Here is a 15,706-nt window from a genome sequence, read left to right as displayed (position 1 = left end):
AGTGGTATTGCATGGCTAGCTCGGTTCTTCCACTTCGACTTTGAAACAGCATTTTTTCAAAAAAGTGTTTTGCAACTGCTAAACGGATTCATATTTTCATGATTAGACAGGTGATCTGATCACAAAGTGGAAGAGAGATCATATACATAAACAATGAATTTAAATACTGAATAGGATTGCTAGAGTCTGTTTTTCTAGGTTGCAGCTAAATGAGAGCCATTATGTTTGCTTTCAGATAAACTTATAAAGCTCTTATCTGTATAAACCTGATAGATCTACCATTATTCTTAGTGACTAACAGAAGTTATATCAGTCAGTTTCATTAAAAATACATTAATCCTTTTTTAGTAACCTTCTTCTAATTCATTGATTCAATTATACAATGAACAATAAAAATGTTTGGTATAATAAAAATAGAGTATTAAAATGTGTTATATACATAAATATTTCATTGCAACGAGATTATTCAGGGTTTTAAAAATATTAACAATATGAATATCATGCTCTGAGACAACAAAGTGTATGTTTTTTCAGCATCTCTGAAGCTATACATCAGAAAGATTAGTGTTTAAAACGAGAGGCCTGAAATGGTTGCTTATATTATTTCTTGCGGTCACTCCATGTACAGACTTCCTGTAAAGTTGGTGACGCTTACCAGCACAGGCTGATTAAAGGACAGAAGAGTGTCATAGGATGTATGCAGGTATTGCTCCTAAATATCGTGAAGCCGGGCTCCTCTGATCAGATCAATTCCCCCCGAAGTCACTGGCGTTTGGCCTAAATGCACACAAAGACTCCCAGGGTTGGACCTTGAGATAATGCAAGTGTCAGGAACATTTTGCTTGGGGGGCGGGATGCTCCGCACATGGCAGGGTTGTGGGCAACTTTCACAGCTGAGGCAGCTGCTGCGATCCCACTTACACCAGCTAAATAATTCAGACCACCAGGACTCCAGTATGGCTCTTGGTCTGGCAATTCAGTTAAACCAATTGAAGTAATTCACCTAAGACTTAAATCGATTTTGACACAGCTAGTACTTTTTATCGTTTTGTGTTTGGTTTCTTTTATTAATTTTTGTGGCAGGAGAGCAAAATACCATTGGTTGTATTACACGCGTTATCTCAAATGCCGATAGCCAGGCATGGCTGAGCAGGTCTCTGTGCGAGACAGTCGCTGTTGCTGGTTGCTGTGAAAAGCTGGCATGATTTCTGCAAGCGTTCCAAGACTAGGGGAGAAGAAAGCACTTCATATTTTCATTAGTCATCCCTTTACCAATTCACTTTTAATTCTTCAGCAAAGCGGATTATTAAAAGCAGTGACCTGAGGTCTTCATTCAGATATCAGACTTGCAATCCTGTATAATGTGCGCCGCAGGGCAGAGGTCACACTGACGAGTCTGTTAATGTAGTCACTCTGGGATAAGATCAATCTCCATACTTCACCATATTGATCTAATAGCTCATTGGCACTTCCCTCTTTGAATTGATTAGCTCATGTGTGAAACGAGATTGATGGATTTCTGACCCTGAGGAGTCTGTCAGGGGCACACCTATGGCAGGGGAAGTGGATGTTTTCCCTGCTTCATTTGGGTGGCTCATTATGTGGATGCCTCACGGGGAATAACTGTAATAACATTATTTTATAAATTATTTACAACAAAATATCAGGTTTTTGCTTCATTTGATGCTCTACCTGTACTGAAACCATTCTAAACAGAACATGAAGAAATACACATGAATGGCCAAATGTGCCAAATATTTGTGTAAAGGGAACCACTACATGTAAGTGACCTTAAAAAGCAATTTTACTAATATAAGGTAATCATAATAGATATGAGGGTAGGAATAGACTTCATGGGTCATCTAGTCCATTCCCCTTATACAATGACAGAATATTGATGATATCTAGAAATGAATTACATTTTAATTGCATATTCTGGATAAGTACTCACAGTGAATCTAGTTCAGACATCTCAAGGAACTTCATATGCACATTGCACTGTAGAAAGAGGTAATTTTCATACAACACATGAGCTAAAAAATAAACTATGCACATTTCTCAGCTGTTAAAAGTAACCTAAAAAAACCCCAGATTCAACTCCATTTATCAAATAGTCATATATTTGCAAAATGCATATATTTGCCACAGTAGATTGGATTTTGTGCTGTGTGTGCTCATGCAAGAGGAAATATAAAAGGAGCTGTCGCCAGAAGCTGAATTTAGAAGTTAGCTTATGTTAGATTGTACTTAAAAAATGTGCGCATTATCAGAGCCTCCACCGATATAAAGCAATACAAACTAAGGGCCTGCTCCTTGAAGTCTCTATTGAATCATGGGAATTTTTGTATTTCTGCCTGCATATGAATTGTAGAATCAAAGACATTTATAATGAAATAATTTCTTTTATACCCTCAAGTTCAGAATACCATATAATACCATACCTAGGTTGGTGTTACATAGGATGTAAGGATATATGGTTATGCCACAGTACAAAAACTATTGAGCAAAATATTCTCATTGTATTGTTAAGCTGTGCTTATATTTGTGTAAGAAGACAGCGTGCTTCACTAATATCTTGTTGTATTATTTAACTGGACATTCTGGATTTCTTTCGTGGGCTGGCAGTTTAAAATGAAAGATAGATCATTTTCTTTACAGACAAGTGTCCATGTATGCTCCATGCCATAAGGCAACCCTTTTCTACAATTAGATTTATGATAATATTAACAGGTACTGCGCAAAAACATAGTAATAGGCAGTCCCTTCCCTAAAGACTTTGTGTTCTGAAAGAAACAGGCCCTCAGGCAGATTAGTTAAAATGAAGAAGAAAGCTGAAGAGACCCAAAGAGAACCAAGGAGAGAATTCAGTCCATTACCTGTCAGTGAAATGATGCTGAATATTTGTATAATCTTGCATTCTTTTATACTTCTAAATCATTCAGGCTATTTTATGTACCGGGAAAACTGCCCTGATATAGATTTATGTAGCCATATTAAAAAAAAAGTTCTAACACACCTCAGAAAAAATTTTTAGAGACCCAATTGCAATGCACTTTGATAAGTCTGGGATAAATCTGGTATTGTTCAACTGATCTTCTTGATACTTTGTGTATCAAAGTAATATTTCAGTTGTGGTAAATCTTCAGAAATAAAACTTCTATAAACTTAATCACAAACCAAAGTAACTTGTACTCAGACCAAGATTAGCAGTAGATTGCTAGACATTTGAACACAAGCTGTGCAAAAAATGTGGGTTTTTTTAAGAAAATGTTGCCATTTTATTACAAGATGTTGCCCATTGACTGAGTTTGTGCCAGTCAGATCAAAACCTAGCTCCCACAGTTGTGGTGTATGGCGCACTCGTGGCTGAATGGGAAGCAGAGCCACCTGATTTTTTTGTTGCTCACCCCTGCTGCCATTCAGAAATGAGCTAAGAAAAACCTAATAAATCAGATGTCCAGATTGTCTCCCATTTTCCTAAACTCACAGCTAATATTCTATTGCATACAGACATGTAGGAATCCAATTTAGAGACTCAAAATTTTGATACCTGTGTCCAGCTGTGGCTGCAGAGAAAGTCAGAGGCTGGCAGAGCTATGTCACAGTCCACAGTCGTTATTACCTGTAAGCTTCCTGCTGATTCTGTGTTCTGTACTGCAAAAGTTCCTCTTATCAACATAACAAGCAGCCCAAATAAAAACAGTTTCTTCAAGGATTAATATTAATTAACATTAATATTAATCGCAACTGCAGTGCTAATGTCTGCATGGGACCTGGGCAGAGTTTTAACAATGTTATTTTAATGATACTTCAGAGATTTCCAAATTAGAATACAGGAAACAGGAAGTGGGAATAAATGAAACAAAGCCAAATGAAAGGATAAATGGAAAAAACACTTTAATACACACTCGCCTATTCCTTAAACATTCATTCAATCAACACTTCCTGTGATTTTTAATAACATGGCTCTGTCTGCTCTTTTACATTTGACTTTCTTGGGAAAAGAGCTGATTTTCTTGAAGTCGGTGTTCATAGTTGAAAGAATTGAACTAGATGGTAGTAGCTGCATGCTGAGAGCCTCCTGCAATGCTGTGAAGCTGTAAAGAGAAGTACCAAGTCTTTTGGATAACTCCCACGTACAGTAGCTCATTGGATCATTCATCACTGATTCTCACTGCTTCTCCACAAACTTCTTGTATGACTTCAGCTTCCTTTGGTGGTGTTTTTAAGCAACTTTTTCTATCGTCAGATGGATACTGGCTTAATACATGACAACCTCTATTCATAATGCTGAATTTTCTTTCACTTTCTCCCTTATTATTGGGTCCTCTTTCTCATTTAACTTCTGCCCCAGTGACTTACTTCTGCAGCCCTTGGGATGAAAGACAACCTTTCTGTGTTTTTTCTTCATCAGTATACCATCTCCTTTCATGTCTTGACTGAAGATACAGTTTCTCATGATTTCTTACTGCTTTCACTGTGGGGTTTTTTGGTCTGTTCTGTTACAAAACAGGGGAAAACACAGTGTAATACATTTGTATGGCAAGTGCAGTGTTTTACGTTAACACCAGCCTCTATTGCCAAAAGTGCGTTATAGGTGACTTTCTGTCCTGTTTAGCACACTATAGCTCCCAGTCTTGAGACTTCAGATCCATATGTTTCAGTGATTCAAGTACAGGCAGAGGGGAGTATCTGCCCTTACATAGCTGGATGTTTGTCAAAAGTATTAAGAGGACTTTGAAAAATAAAATATAACCCAACGTATTTTAATTCCTGAAAAATATTGCAATGCTGTGCAATCAAAAGATCATGAACATTTAAAATACAAAACTGCTGATTTGATGATAACTGAAAATGGTATGGAACATCCAACATATTAGATTCTTTATGTGGTTTATCAGTGTTCAACCCTGGGTATCACTAGTACTTACATGGACAATTATTCTTCTCTCATTTACACTGCTATAATGTTAAAGTAACTCTTTTTTAGTCATGGCATCAGAAGATGATTTGCATATTCCCATCGGTATAACTGTGAATACAGTCCCACGCTCTGTACACAAACCAACCTTTGTAGGTGTGTCACCTGTTAAAAAAAGTAAGGTTATACTTCTCTTATGGTTTGCCTGTTTCCCATACTCCACACCACCTTGAACAGCTGTACAGGAAGTAGACGCAAACCCTATTAAACAGAAGAGTAGCCACATAGTGTAATTTAAACAAGAGCCATTTTAAGTAACTCTTGTGTTAACGCATCAAAAAAAACAGTGTTCTGAGACACGCAGCACTTGGAAGAACAGGACTCCCAAGTGTGTTGAGAGATTACTCTGCCTGCCTGTTACCATAGTAAAGAGTCTTCCTGCAATTAGCATGTCTCTTGTGTCACAAGTTAAAATTATTTTCGATGTTATACTTAGTTGATTGAGTTTTAATAGAATATTTATTTTGTTGAAAATACATTTAGTTCTTATTAGGACTTTAATATTAACAATCCAACCCTCTGTGTTGTATTGATCTGTGTTGAAATTTGGTGTTGTTGTTTTCTAAGAAACTTTACAAATGAGAGCTAAAGTAGGAGGTAAAGTTTACCTATAGACTCTTAGAAAAGTGTCAGCTGGAAAAATGGAGTAGCTGTAAGAAAAATAAAATCCTAATATATCCAACAAATCACTAAACAGGAAAGGAACATTACATATTAGAAATAATTTCAGATAATGCTAAAGTATATGTGACTTGGAGAAGACCACAGAGACGTTAATTGAAGGCTGCTGTACAATAGGGAAACTGCTGGTTCAATATATTGAGAATAAACTCATCAACAGTACCATAAAATTTATTAGACTCAGTCTTGTCTTCTGATTCCCCAGGGGACATTGTGCATCCTAAAAAGCAGATCATACTCGCAAGGCTAATGATGAATCAAGTGGGCCTAATTCTGATTTTGTTTATGTGTAAGTCAAAGGACTTATGTTCATGCAAGTTAAGAGTTAAGAATATGGCCCAGCACATATTTGCAGTTAGTTTGTTGACATCAGAAAAAATGTGTATTTCTGGAGGGAACAGAATACAAATGTGTATTTCAGGGAACAAAACAGCTTTAGTACCAAAACTGTTACATAAACTACATAGCATTATCTGATTTTTTTTAAATTCTTGACCCAACTATGCATAAACTTATGCTGTACTAACGTCAGTAGAGATACTCACAAAAGTAGGACTTTGAAGTTCAGTTCTATGGGTCCAGTCCTGGAGAAGGCACTTCCTTCTTCACCCTGTGAAACAGATACTGAGAAGAATTAATTTTCCTCTTTCCTTATCTTTATATTCACTTTGACAGGGAAGAAACATTGCATTGTAAGCAAAATTTTCAGATGGGACTAAAAAGAAATCCTTTTCTTATTTTCAGTTGAAAAAAAAAGAACATCCAAAAAAGAATCTAAGAAAAACACATTTATAATTCATCAGAAACAATGCTGACTGTGAAATAGTAAGTAATTTTCATGCAGTTTGCAGAGATGAATGTGAGTAAAAGGAGCAGAAGTAGGAGTGCTCTATGTTGCATTTGATGCACTATATAATATCTACACACACACAAAGTTTAGTGTAACAGACCTTTCATATGATGTTTGAAGAACTGAGATTTGCCATTTATCTTCTCCTTAATAGAGGGGAATACTCTCTAAATGGAGTCCAAAGATCCATAAAAGCAGAGCGGTCTTATTCTTTAGTAGGATCACTATCTGCTGCTTGTCCATACTCCCTTCAGCAATCTGAGGCCCCTAGACTCACACACCTTGTGTTCTGTTCCTGCAAGAAAACGGGATGAGAGTGAACTGATGCTCAAGGCTGCTTCTTATTAAAGTATTTTGACTTCAGTGGAAGATTAGCACTGAAAATGGGAAATGGCTGGTCACTGCTGCTTTGATCCCCTCTTTCACAGTGATCTGACACATAGCTGTCCAAGGGGCATGTGAGGGGAGAAGCTGTTGCAAAGCCATCACTCTCCCCGTGCACATTTGCTAAGCAGGAAACACTACATGCCGTTCCGAGCACGGGCACCACATCACCACTGCTTTACATTTGGAAGGGTAAAAATGTGGGGATTTTCAAAGGTATAATGTTGCTTTGTGCTATATATTCCTTATCTACGTCCTTTAAAAAACTGAAAAGTGGACTGATATTCCAAATACTAATGGTTCCATGAGCAGGGAGTTAATGAAGCATTTTGATCCTTTTCCTCTCTCTTGGTTCTTTGCTGTTGAATAAGAGGTGAGCACATTAGTCTTTCTTTCAGCATGATGCCCAGCAGTTACTTTCCTCTGTCTGGATACTGATTCACATGAGGCATGTAGGAACTTAATATCTTGGGTAGATGAACTCCCTGTTGAAATGAGCTGACACTGACAGATAGATTCAGAAGTTGTTGAAGACGAGGTATACACACATACACAGACACACACACACAGGCACACACTGAGCACAACTGCACCTTTAAAACAGCTTTTTTATGTGATGTAAAGGAGAAGGAAAAGGCACACACTGAAGTATAACTATCTTTCTCTTCATTTTTGAATCACGAAAAAATGTAAAATGCTACCAAACTTGGACAGATTTTATATTCACTTCATTCTAGTGCCAGACGGCAACAGCACAGTCATCTAACCCAACACGGGCTTGTAGAGATCACTCCTTGCTTTTACCTAGAAATTTTATATAGCACACAGGTTTCTAGTAAAGAGCTGGAACAATCAGAGTTCATATTAAATAATTTTTTTCTCAAATTCTGTAGCATTTTATTACTGAGGTTATAGGTAGTAATCACATTTTATTAGAGCATTCACTGATTCTGAAAGTTACATGCATTTACTTTCAAAACCGCATTGGCTGTTACGTGCTGCTTTTAGACAGGAACCTTGCACAAAAGGATTCCCACTGTTAGCAGCAACCCGTCTGGAAAGTCCAAACCTTTCTCTACCTATGTAACAATTTGGAAACCGTGCATGCATTCAGAAGTAAAAATTAGCCTCTGGAGTGCACTTGTCTTGTAAAACTTTGATGTGGAGCGATTCGCTTCACTATAGCTTAAGAAAATGGAGTAACAACTTGAGCTATATGTCTGCAATAACTTGTGAGTGATGTCCTAACTACATTTGACAGAAAGTTCAACCATCCCTTGAACCTGTATGCTTCAGGCTGAACAATTCAGACAGATGTTTAATCACTTCATATTCACTAGGAAATGGCTATTCAATGGCCGTAGAATTTAAAAGTGGCGCTATGAGATGAATGCTTCATGTTATTTCTATATTGGCATTCACTTTTAGAAGTATAAGTAAAAGCAATTCAGCTGAATCCAACATAGTTTTATCACATAAATTTTAATCATGGGGTTTTTTTTCTAATCATTAGATACCCTTTTAAATTTTTAGTAGCAGAAAAGCCCAAAGCTATAGTGCAAGTTGATGCAAATGAAAACAGATGAAAAAGGATCCTCCAACTTCTCAGAAAGGGAGGTGTAGACTGGGTAAAAGGTGAGTGCATTGTTTAACTGAATCTGCAGCAATAATTATAAGGAAAATATTTAACTTATAACAAAATACAAAAACCATGACCCTGAAACTTTTAACGGGTAATTCGTCAAGTGTCAGGCTGAAAATACCTCTTCAGAAGAAAAACTGTAATAAATCTGCAGTTGTTGGTTACAGTATGCTAAATATTGTGAAACACTTTCCTAAAAGAAAGACACAGTGTGGTTTTGATAAGATTAAGGTGCATTTCAGCAAAGCATACACATTATTCTTCATTTTACTGTTTGGCAATTTCAGTGTTCTTCTTCAGAAAAAACAAAAGTTTATAATGATTAACGTTCTGTGCTGTGGGAAGCAGACACTCTATAACAATACCACTCTTGTGTTGCACTAGCCTTCCCCATATATAACATCAGCACAAATAGTTTTTCTGATGAGTAACCAGCATTTCTGAGATAAGTCCTTCCTTTAACTACAATTGATAATGCATGATTGTGTATTGTAGTGTCAACAGAGGCCTCAACGAGCCTGACAAACTTCCACAGAGTCTCGTACCAAAAGCTCAGGGCCCAGTTGAGCGGGGGCCCTGGGTTTAGCAGACAAATGTGACACCCTTATCCCCAACCCTAGACCATCTTTTTGTCCTGCTAAGAGACAGTGTGTCACCACAGAGCTCAGGTTTAGAGCTTTACAATTCAAATTGAGAGTCTATTTCCTCCACTCCTGGAAATATCCTATGTAGCTTGCATTATATTGGTGAGATAAATTATGCAAACGAATAGTTGCATCTTGTTATGGGTTTGTGTGGCAAGGTTTTGGTAGCGCGGGGGCTATATGGGTGGCTTCTGTGAGAAGCTGTGAGAAGCTTCCCCTATGTCTGATAAAGTCAGTGCTAGCTGGCTCTAAGACGGACCCACCACTGCCCAAGGCCAAGCCAATATCAGCAACGGTGGTAGCGCCTCTGTGATAACATATTTAAGAAAGGGGAGAAAAAGAACTCTGGGTGAGATAGCAGTTAGAGAGAGGAGTGAGACGATGTGAGAGAAACAACTCTGCAGACACCAAGGTCAGTGAAGAAGAAGGAGGGAAGGAGGTGCCCGAAATGTCGGAGCAGAGAGCCTTCCCTTGCAACTCGTGATGAAGACCATGGTGAGGCAGGTTGTTCCCCTGCACTCTATGGAGGTCCATAGTGGAGCAGATATCCACCTGTAGCCCATGGAAAGGACCTCATGATGGAGCAGGTGGATGCCTGAAGGGCTTGTGACCCCATGGGAGACCCACGCTGGAGCAGCCTGTTCCTGAAGGATTGCACCCTGTGGAAGAGACCCATGCTGGGGCAGTTCATGAAGAGCTGCAGCCCATGGGAAGGACTCACGTTGGAGGATTTTGTGGAGATCTGTCTCCCGTAAGAGGAACCTTCACGCTGGAGCAGGGGCAGAGTGTGAGGAGTCTTCCCCCTGAGGGACAAGGAGTGGCAGAGACAACGTGTGATGGACTGACCGTAACCCCCATTCCCCATCCCCCTGTGTCGCTCAGGGGGAGGAGGGAGAGAAACGGGAGTGAAGCTGAGCCCGGGAAGAAGGGAGGGGTGGGGGGAAGGTGTTTTAAGATCTGGTTTTATTTCTCACTATCCTACTCTGATTTGATTGGTGATGAATTAAACTCCCTGTTCTCCCCAAGTTCAATCTGTTTTTTCCGTGACAGTAATTGGCGAGTGATCCCTCCCTGTCCTTTTCTCGACCCTTGAGCCCTTCATCATATTTCCTCTCCCCTGTCCAGCTGCAGAGGGGGAGTGATAGAGCGGTTTTGGTGGGCACCTGGCATTTGTCCAGGCCAAACCAAAACACATCTAAATGTATTCTCATGCATGCCTGTTTTCTAATCCTTGTTAGCAGAGAACTCAGAAAAGCAATTTAAAGTCCCCTTATAATTCCAGCTGGCAGTGGAGGAATTTGGGCCTGTTGCCAGGGAATTCTATATTCAAACCTGTATTCAGGTATTTAACAGTATGAAGTTCACTGTGCAGATAAGCAATACTGAACCTTTCAAAGTGGACACAACAAAGTGTCACAGTTCCACCAGGCTCCATGGTACTATTAAGACACCTGGCAAAAAAGGTCAATGGACTTGGTGGAGGGGGCACATCTCTTTGTCTCTCTCTTTTCACACATTTGATTTTTTTCAAGTTTCAAATGGGGAACACTATTTTGTAGTGAAAATGAAGAGTAAGCTAATGTAGTGAGCACAGTGACCCTCACATGCTTGGGGCATAGACTCTGTTACTGCACTGTGACCCACCTTCATCCATTCCTGCCCAAAGACAAGTGAACTCCTCCCAACCCAGCGGTACAGCACTTCTGCTCTGGTGCTCTACTGAGAAGAGCTGGGATGGCCAATGGCTGGGACAACAAGGGCAGCATGCAGGCTGCAGCCAGCCCTTCCCGAGTGCTGCGATAAATAGGCAGTGCAAGCAGTGATTCCCTCCTGGGGTGGGGGAGAAAGAGAGAGAGAGCACCAAAGGTTTCTTTCACAGGGGTCACAATACTGAAATATCATCAATTAATGCTTATACTGTGCACATTTCTACCGTGAGGTCACTGAAGATACATTGCCAGGTCTACACGGGAAGGACAAAAATCTTAAAACCTTATCAGAATATACTGCACTGCACCCTGCCATCCACTTGTACGCAAAACACCTGTTAGTGGATATTGCATGGGCAAACTGGCTGCGCTGTGTCTTATTCACCATGTCTACCTGTTTATCTATCAGCATTCGAGGTGCTGGGAGACTGTTTTTGCATAATGAGCTATGCTTTTAGGTTCGTTCATTTCAGCTAGTTCGGTAGTTAGCAGGCAGCACAGTGGGATGGCACTGGGTGGTTGTGGCAACAACCATTTGTCTTCCAGCTTATGACTTGGGGAATATGCTACAAGTAGCCCCAACAGCATGAGATACAAGGTTATGGATGACTCCAAAGTCTGACATGCTTCCTCTTCCTCACTGTAAGCATAGGTAAATAGGATTTTGGTATAGGAAATCAGATTTACCTGTTGCCATGTATTAATGCTATCAGAAAGCTATCCCTTGCTCTACCTTTTTATCCCTACTGTTTGAAAGAGTAGACAATGCACATGCCCACTTTCACCTCTGGGACTTCTGCCTGTGGTGGCAACAACCACCATCCTCAGCTTCTCTAAAGCAAAGTAGTTGCTCCTCCTCTGCCCCAGCATCGTCACTTGCTGTCACACAAACCCTTTAAGTCTGCATCTCATCCGATCTCATCATCCTCACCTTCAAGGTTTTACCTGACATCCAACTTCCCTTCTGTCTTCTCTCACTGCACTGCCTCCCCATTTCCCTCCTTCAAAGACTCCTTCTCTTTGATTCCGTTGTCACTTAGCAGCAGTTTTACAAGTGTGATGTTTTACTCCTTTCATATTCATAACATTATTACTCTTTCATGCCACCCTGTGTGCTGGAAACGATCTCCTGTTTATTTTGAGTCACACACCTTCCCTTAGCTTCCTCTGCATTTTTCCTTAAGCGCCATTTCTTCAGCAACCATTTGAAGTTATCCTGGTCCCATTGGTGTGTCTTTATCTGAATGCCACTGGCCAAAGGGGACCTAAATTTAACCAACTGGGCACAGTAATTATTCAGGCTTCTGCACAAAGCTAGACAGCTGTCAAATGGTTATCTCATTTGACAACCTGCTTAGGTAAGACATGGGTTACATTATCCTTGTGTCATTGTTCTGTTATGGCAGGGAGCAGCTGCAAATTTGGGGAGTGTTCTTGCAACAGCCAGTTGTTGGCCATATGATGTTCAATTATTGTTTGTAAGCATTCCTAGTAGTTGGGACAAAGGGCACTTTTTCATGCTGTTTTTAAAGCATTGATAATACTCTTGAAGATCTCCACAAACTGAAAAACCTCAAAGTTTAGCCAGTAGTACAAGTTTATGAGCTTGTTTCTAATTCAGTGTGTACTACAATTGAAAATTATGTTGATTATAGGAAAGTCCCAGACTGGAGCTAAGTTATCTTGGTGACAGAATCTTATCTTTTCTCCTGCTTACCCTGTTAGTGGTGGACTAGCATGCTTTGGCTTTGGAGCCAGAAGACTGAAGTCCACAAGGTGTTTTTTATGCAGAGGACCTTCCTTTTCAGAACTCACTCTCCAGTTCAGCCACCAAAATTTAAACCTCTTTGCCTTCAGGATCAGTTTCAGGCACATACTTGTTTTGGTGAAAGGCTGATTTTTTTATTTTGCCAGATAATATTCTTTCTGAAACTCATTTATGGACGTGCCACACAAACACAAAGGTGTTTGTGTTCTGGCTGAAGTTACACGTCATAAAGTTTACCAGCTCATTCTAACACAAGAAGTGATGTGTTACCATTTTTGTTCAATGTGATGTATGTTGTTTTCTATTTTTCTTTTCGTATGGTTTAGCAGAGATAAAGTATGTGTTTTTCCTCATCTACATGCCTTTCAGAAGAAGGCTGGAATTGATCTCTTGCCCTACATTTTAGTAACCCAGGACCCTCCTTAAAGCCACCTCTGTTTCTTCCTAGTGCTAACTAGGAAGCATTCTGCTACCCTGCAAGCTGTCTTAAAATGGCAAAAGCAGCTGGATCGAATAGTCTTCTGAAGGCAACACTGTGTTTCGAATCTGTATTGTGCTTTTTATGCTATCCATTTTATAGGCTTTCAGTGGTTAAATTACAGTGAATATGGAGAAGCAGATTTTGTGAACCACTAGCAGATGTTCACTGTTGCTAGTTTTATGAGTCTTGTAGAACAGCAGGAACAGACTATGTGCAAAACATTTTTCTTGGTGATTTTGCCATCTCATACTGTTCTCACAGCACTGGCTCGGTAATGATATGATAAAGCTTGGGAGGTAAGCTTTGATTGAAGACTAGCTGCTGTTGGGGCCTTCAAAAAGCCAGATCTGTAAAGTGTAGTTTGTTTTCAAAAGCCTGTGGCTGAGAGAGATGGGTTAGCTGGAAATATGTCATTCATAATATAATCAAATGCTTGACCTCTTATTCAGGTATCAGTTGTTTGACATGGATGCTGAATGTTTACACTGTCTCACAGTTTGTTTCGTTCAGATGTAAGATGTGATAGCTTTGTGTGAAATGCTGATTTTGAATGAAATTATCATGTTAGCATTATTTATTTGATTTTTGATAACAGCTTGCTGTACAGAGGAGAAAATGATCACAAAACAGTTTCACGTAAAAAGCAAGAGTACTAGAATCTGTAAATTTCAAACATTTTCTTCAAATAATGCCTTATTTTAAACCTGGCCCAAGTTTTGGTAGGGAGTGTATCAATGTGGTAATTTACTGTCTTCTCTTGAGCTAACAAGTCACTTGGTAGAAATGGTTTTGTAGTCAAATACACATTGTGGGCAGAGGAAGGGAGATCTTTAGTATAAAATCAGCCTTGCTCTGTTATCTGAACAGAAATTAATTATCATGGGCACAGACAGCATAGGGACAGAGCAAGGCTGAATTTGTGATAGCACTAGCTTTACTTTGACTTAGTAATATATCCACCTACAGTGTCCACACCTCTTTCATTCCTCCATCTCTATTGCCAAAGGATACATAGCTTACAGCGGTTATCTGAGCACATGTGTATTAACTGTGACTGTAGGCAGAACAGCAACTGTGATAAAAGAGCATTGTTAATACTGGAAAGCCAAAGCATGCAAAACGTTTGAACTATCAGAACCGAAAGTGTTTGCACAATACTAATTCAGCCCTTTTGTGTCTATGCACTAAAATCTGTTATAACTCAAACACAGGTTGAAGATAAAATAAAAATAGGACAGACAGTCTTAATATAAGCATTAACTAATTCTATAGTGCTTGATTTTGCAGCCTTATGATCTTGGCATAGATATTTGCATATAGTTTTCCTTGTTCTCTTTTTCTTTTTTTTTTTTTTAAAGCAAAGAGAAGGGTATAAAAATCAAATTAAAAGCCCCAAACAAACAAAAACAAAACCCCATGAAAAATATATCATCCTCTAGGTAAAGCAGTAGTGGAGGGAATGAGTTGTGCGGTTTCCCAGCACAGATACCTGCTGCAGCCACGGAGCAGGTAAAAGCAAAACTGAGAGTCCTAGTGCAGGCTGTGCGGGAGAATGTGATCTGCTGCACATGAGTTTTTCTGCCCTTTTCTCCCCAGTGGCTTTGTGCTAGTCTGCTCCCTTTCTCTCCTGATTCCATTAGATTGCACAGTCCAGCAAGAGGGAATACCCTGAGACAGATAGTTTAGGGGAATAAACTGGGACAAGAACAGCTGGGAGAAGACTGTGAGTGGGAAGAAGGGAAATTAAGAGGAATGAGAGGAGGCAAGCAGAGACTTCGATGTTTAAGATGTAAAGTCTGAGCTACATGGCAAATGACTGGAAAGAGGGAGACAATACTAGGTAACTTTCACAGGTGATACTACAAAAATCTATTAGCAACAAACTTTTCTACCACACATCCAGAAAGCAAGCTTGAAAGAATCAAGTTAAAAAAATCACTTGGTCATAGCTGAGAAAATTTGAAAACATCTATTGCATTATCTAATTCAGCTCATGCAAGATTGCTCCTTATAATGCAGTTTCCTGTGCATTATCAAATCTAGTTGTAAAGTGACTGCAATTAGAACACCTGAAAAACAATTTTAATAGTTCCATGGCTCAGAAATTCTAGGCATTTCTGCACTTTCAATACTCTCTTTGCTACTTTCTTTTTAACTTCTCCTAATTTATAGCATTTTCAATCTGTTCAGCAATTGCTATCTATGCAGGTTCTTAGAGTCCTTTTAACTATATACATGCTATTACCACATCCACGCGGGACACTTAATCGTAGCAAGGCTAATGTACACATCAACGCTGCCAGGACACATGTCTGAAGTCAAAGTCTTTGATTTCAGGAAGAAATCAGTAAATTCAGTAAGAACAGGTCCAGAGGATATTAATGCTTACCATGACTTAAATTCATAGTCTACCTTCCACTAATTTGTGAATTTTTTTCTCCCATTTCCATGGAAATCTTCATTATTTTTCAGCCTTTAAAGTGAATACAGCTGAATGTAATCCAGTTGCAATAGGAGTCAGTTTAGTGATATACTTCGTTGTCAAATGCTATTGTTTGATAGCATT

The 15,706-nt window shown here is 39.3% G+C and overlaps 1 protein-coding gene across 2 annotated transcripts in view; it reads left to right on the top strand.

The window, feature by feature from the left end:
- Nucleotides 1–15,706, top strand: part of NR5A2 (nuclear receptor subfamily 5 group A member 2) — a 99,791-nt gene that overhangs the window by 37,717 nt on the left and 46,368 nt on the right. The gene's annotated exons all lie outside the window — the stretch shown is intronic.

Source organism: Opisthocomus hoazin, chromosome 6 (genome assembly GCF_030867145.1).
Source record: "Opisthocomus hoazin isolate bOpiHoa1 chromosome 6, bOpiHoa1.hap1, whole genome shotgun sequence".
NCBI classification, from domain to species: Eukaryota; Metazoa; Chordata; class Aves; order Opisthocomiformes; family Opisthocomidae; genus Opisthocomus; species Opisthocomus hoazin.
The sequence above is the reverse complement of the archived record's forward strand: the minus strand, read 5'-3'. Positions and strand labels throughout refer to the sequence as shown.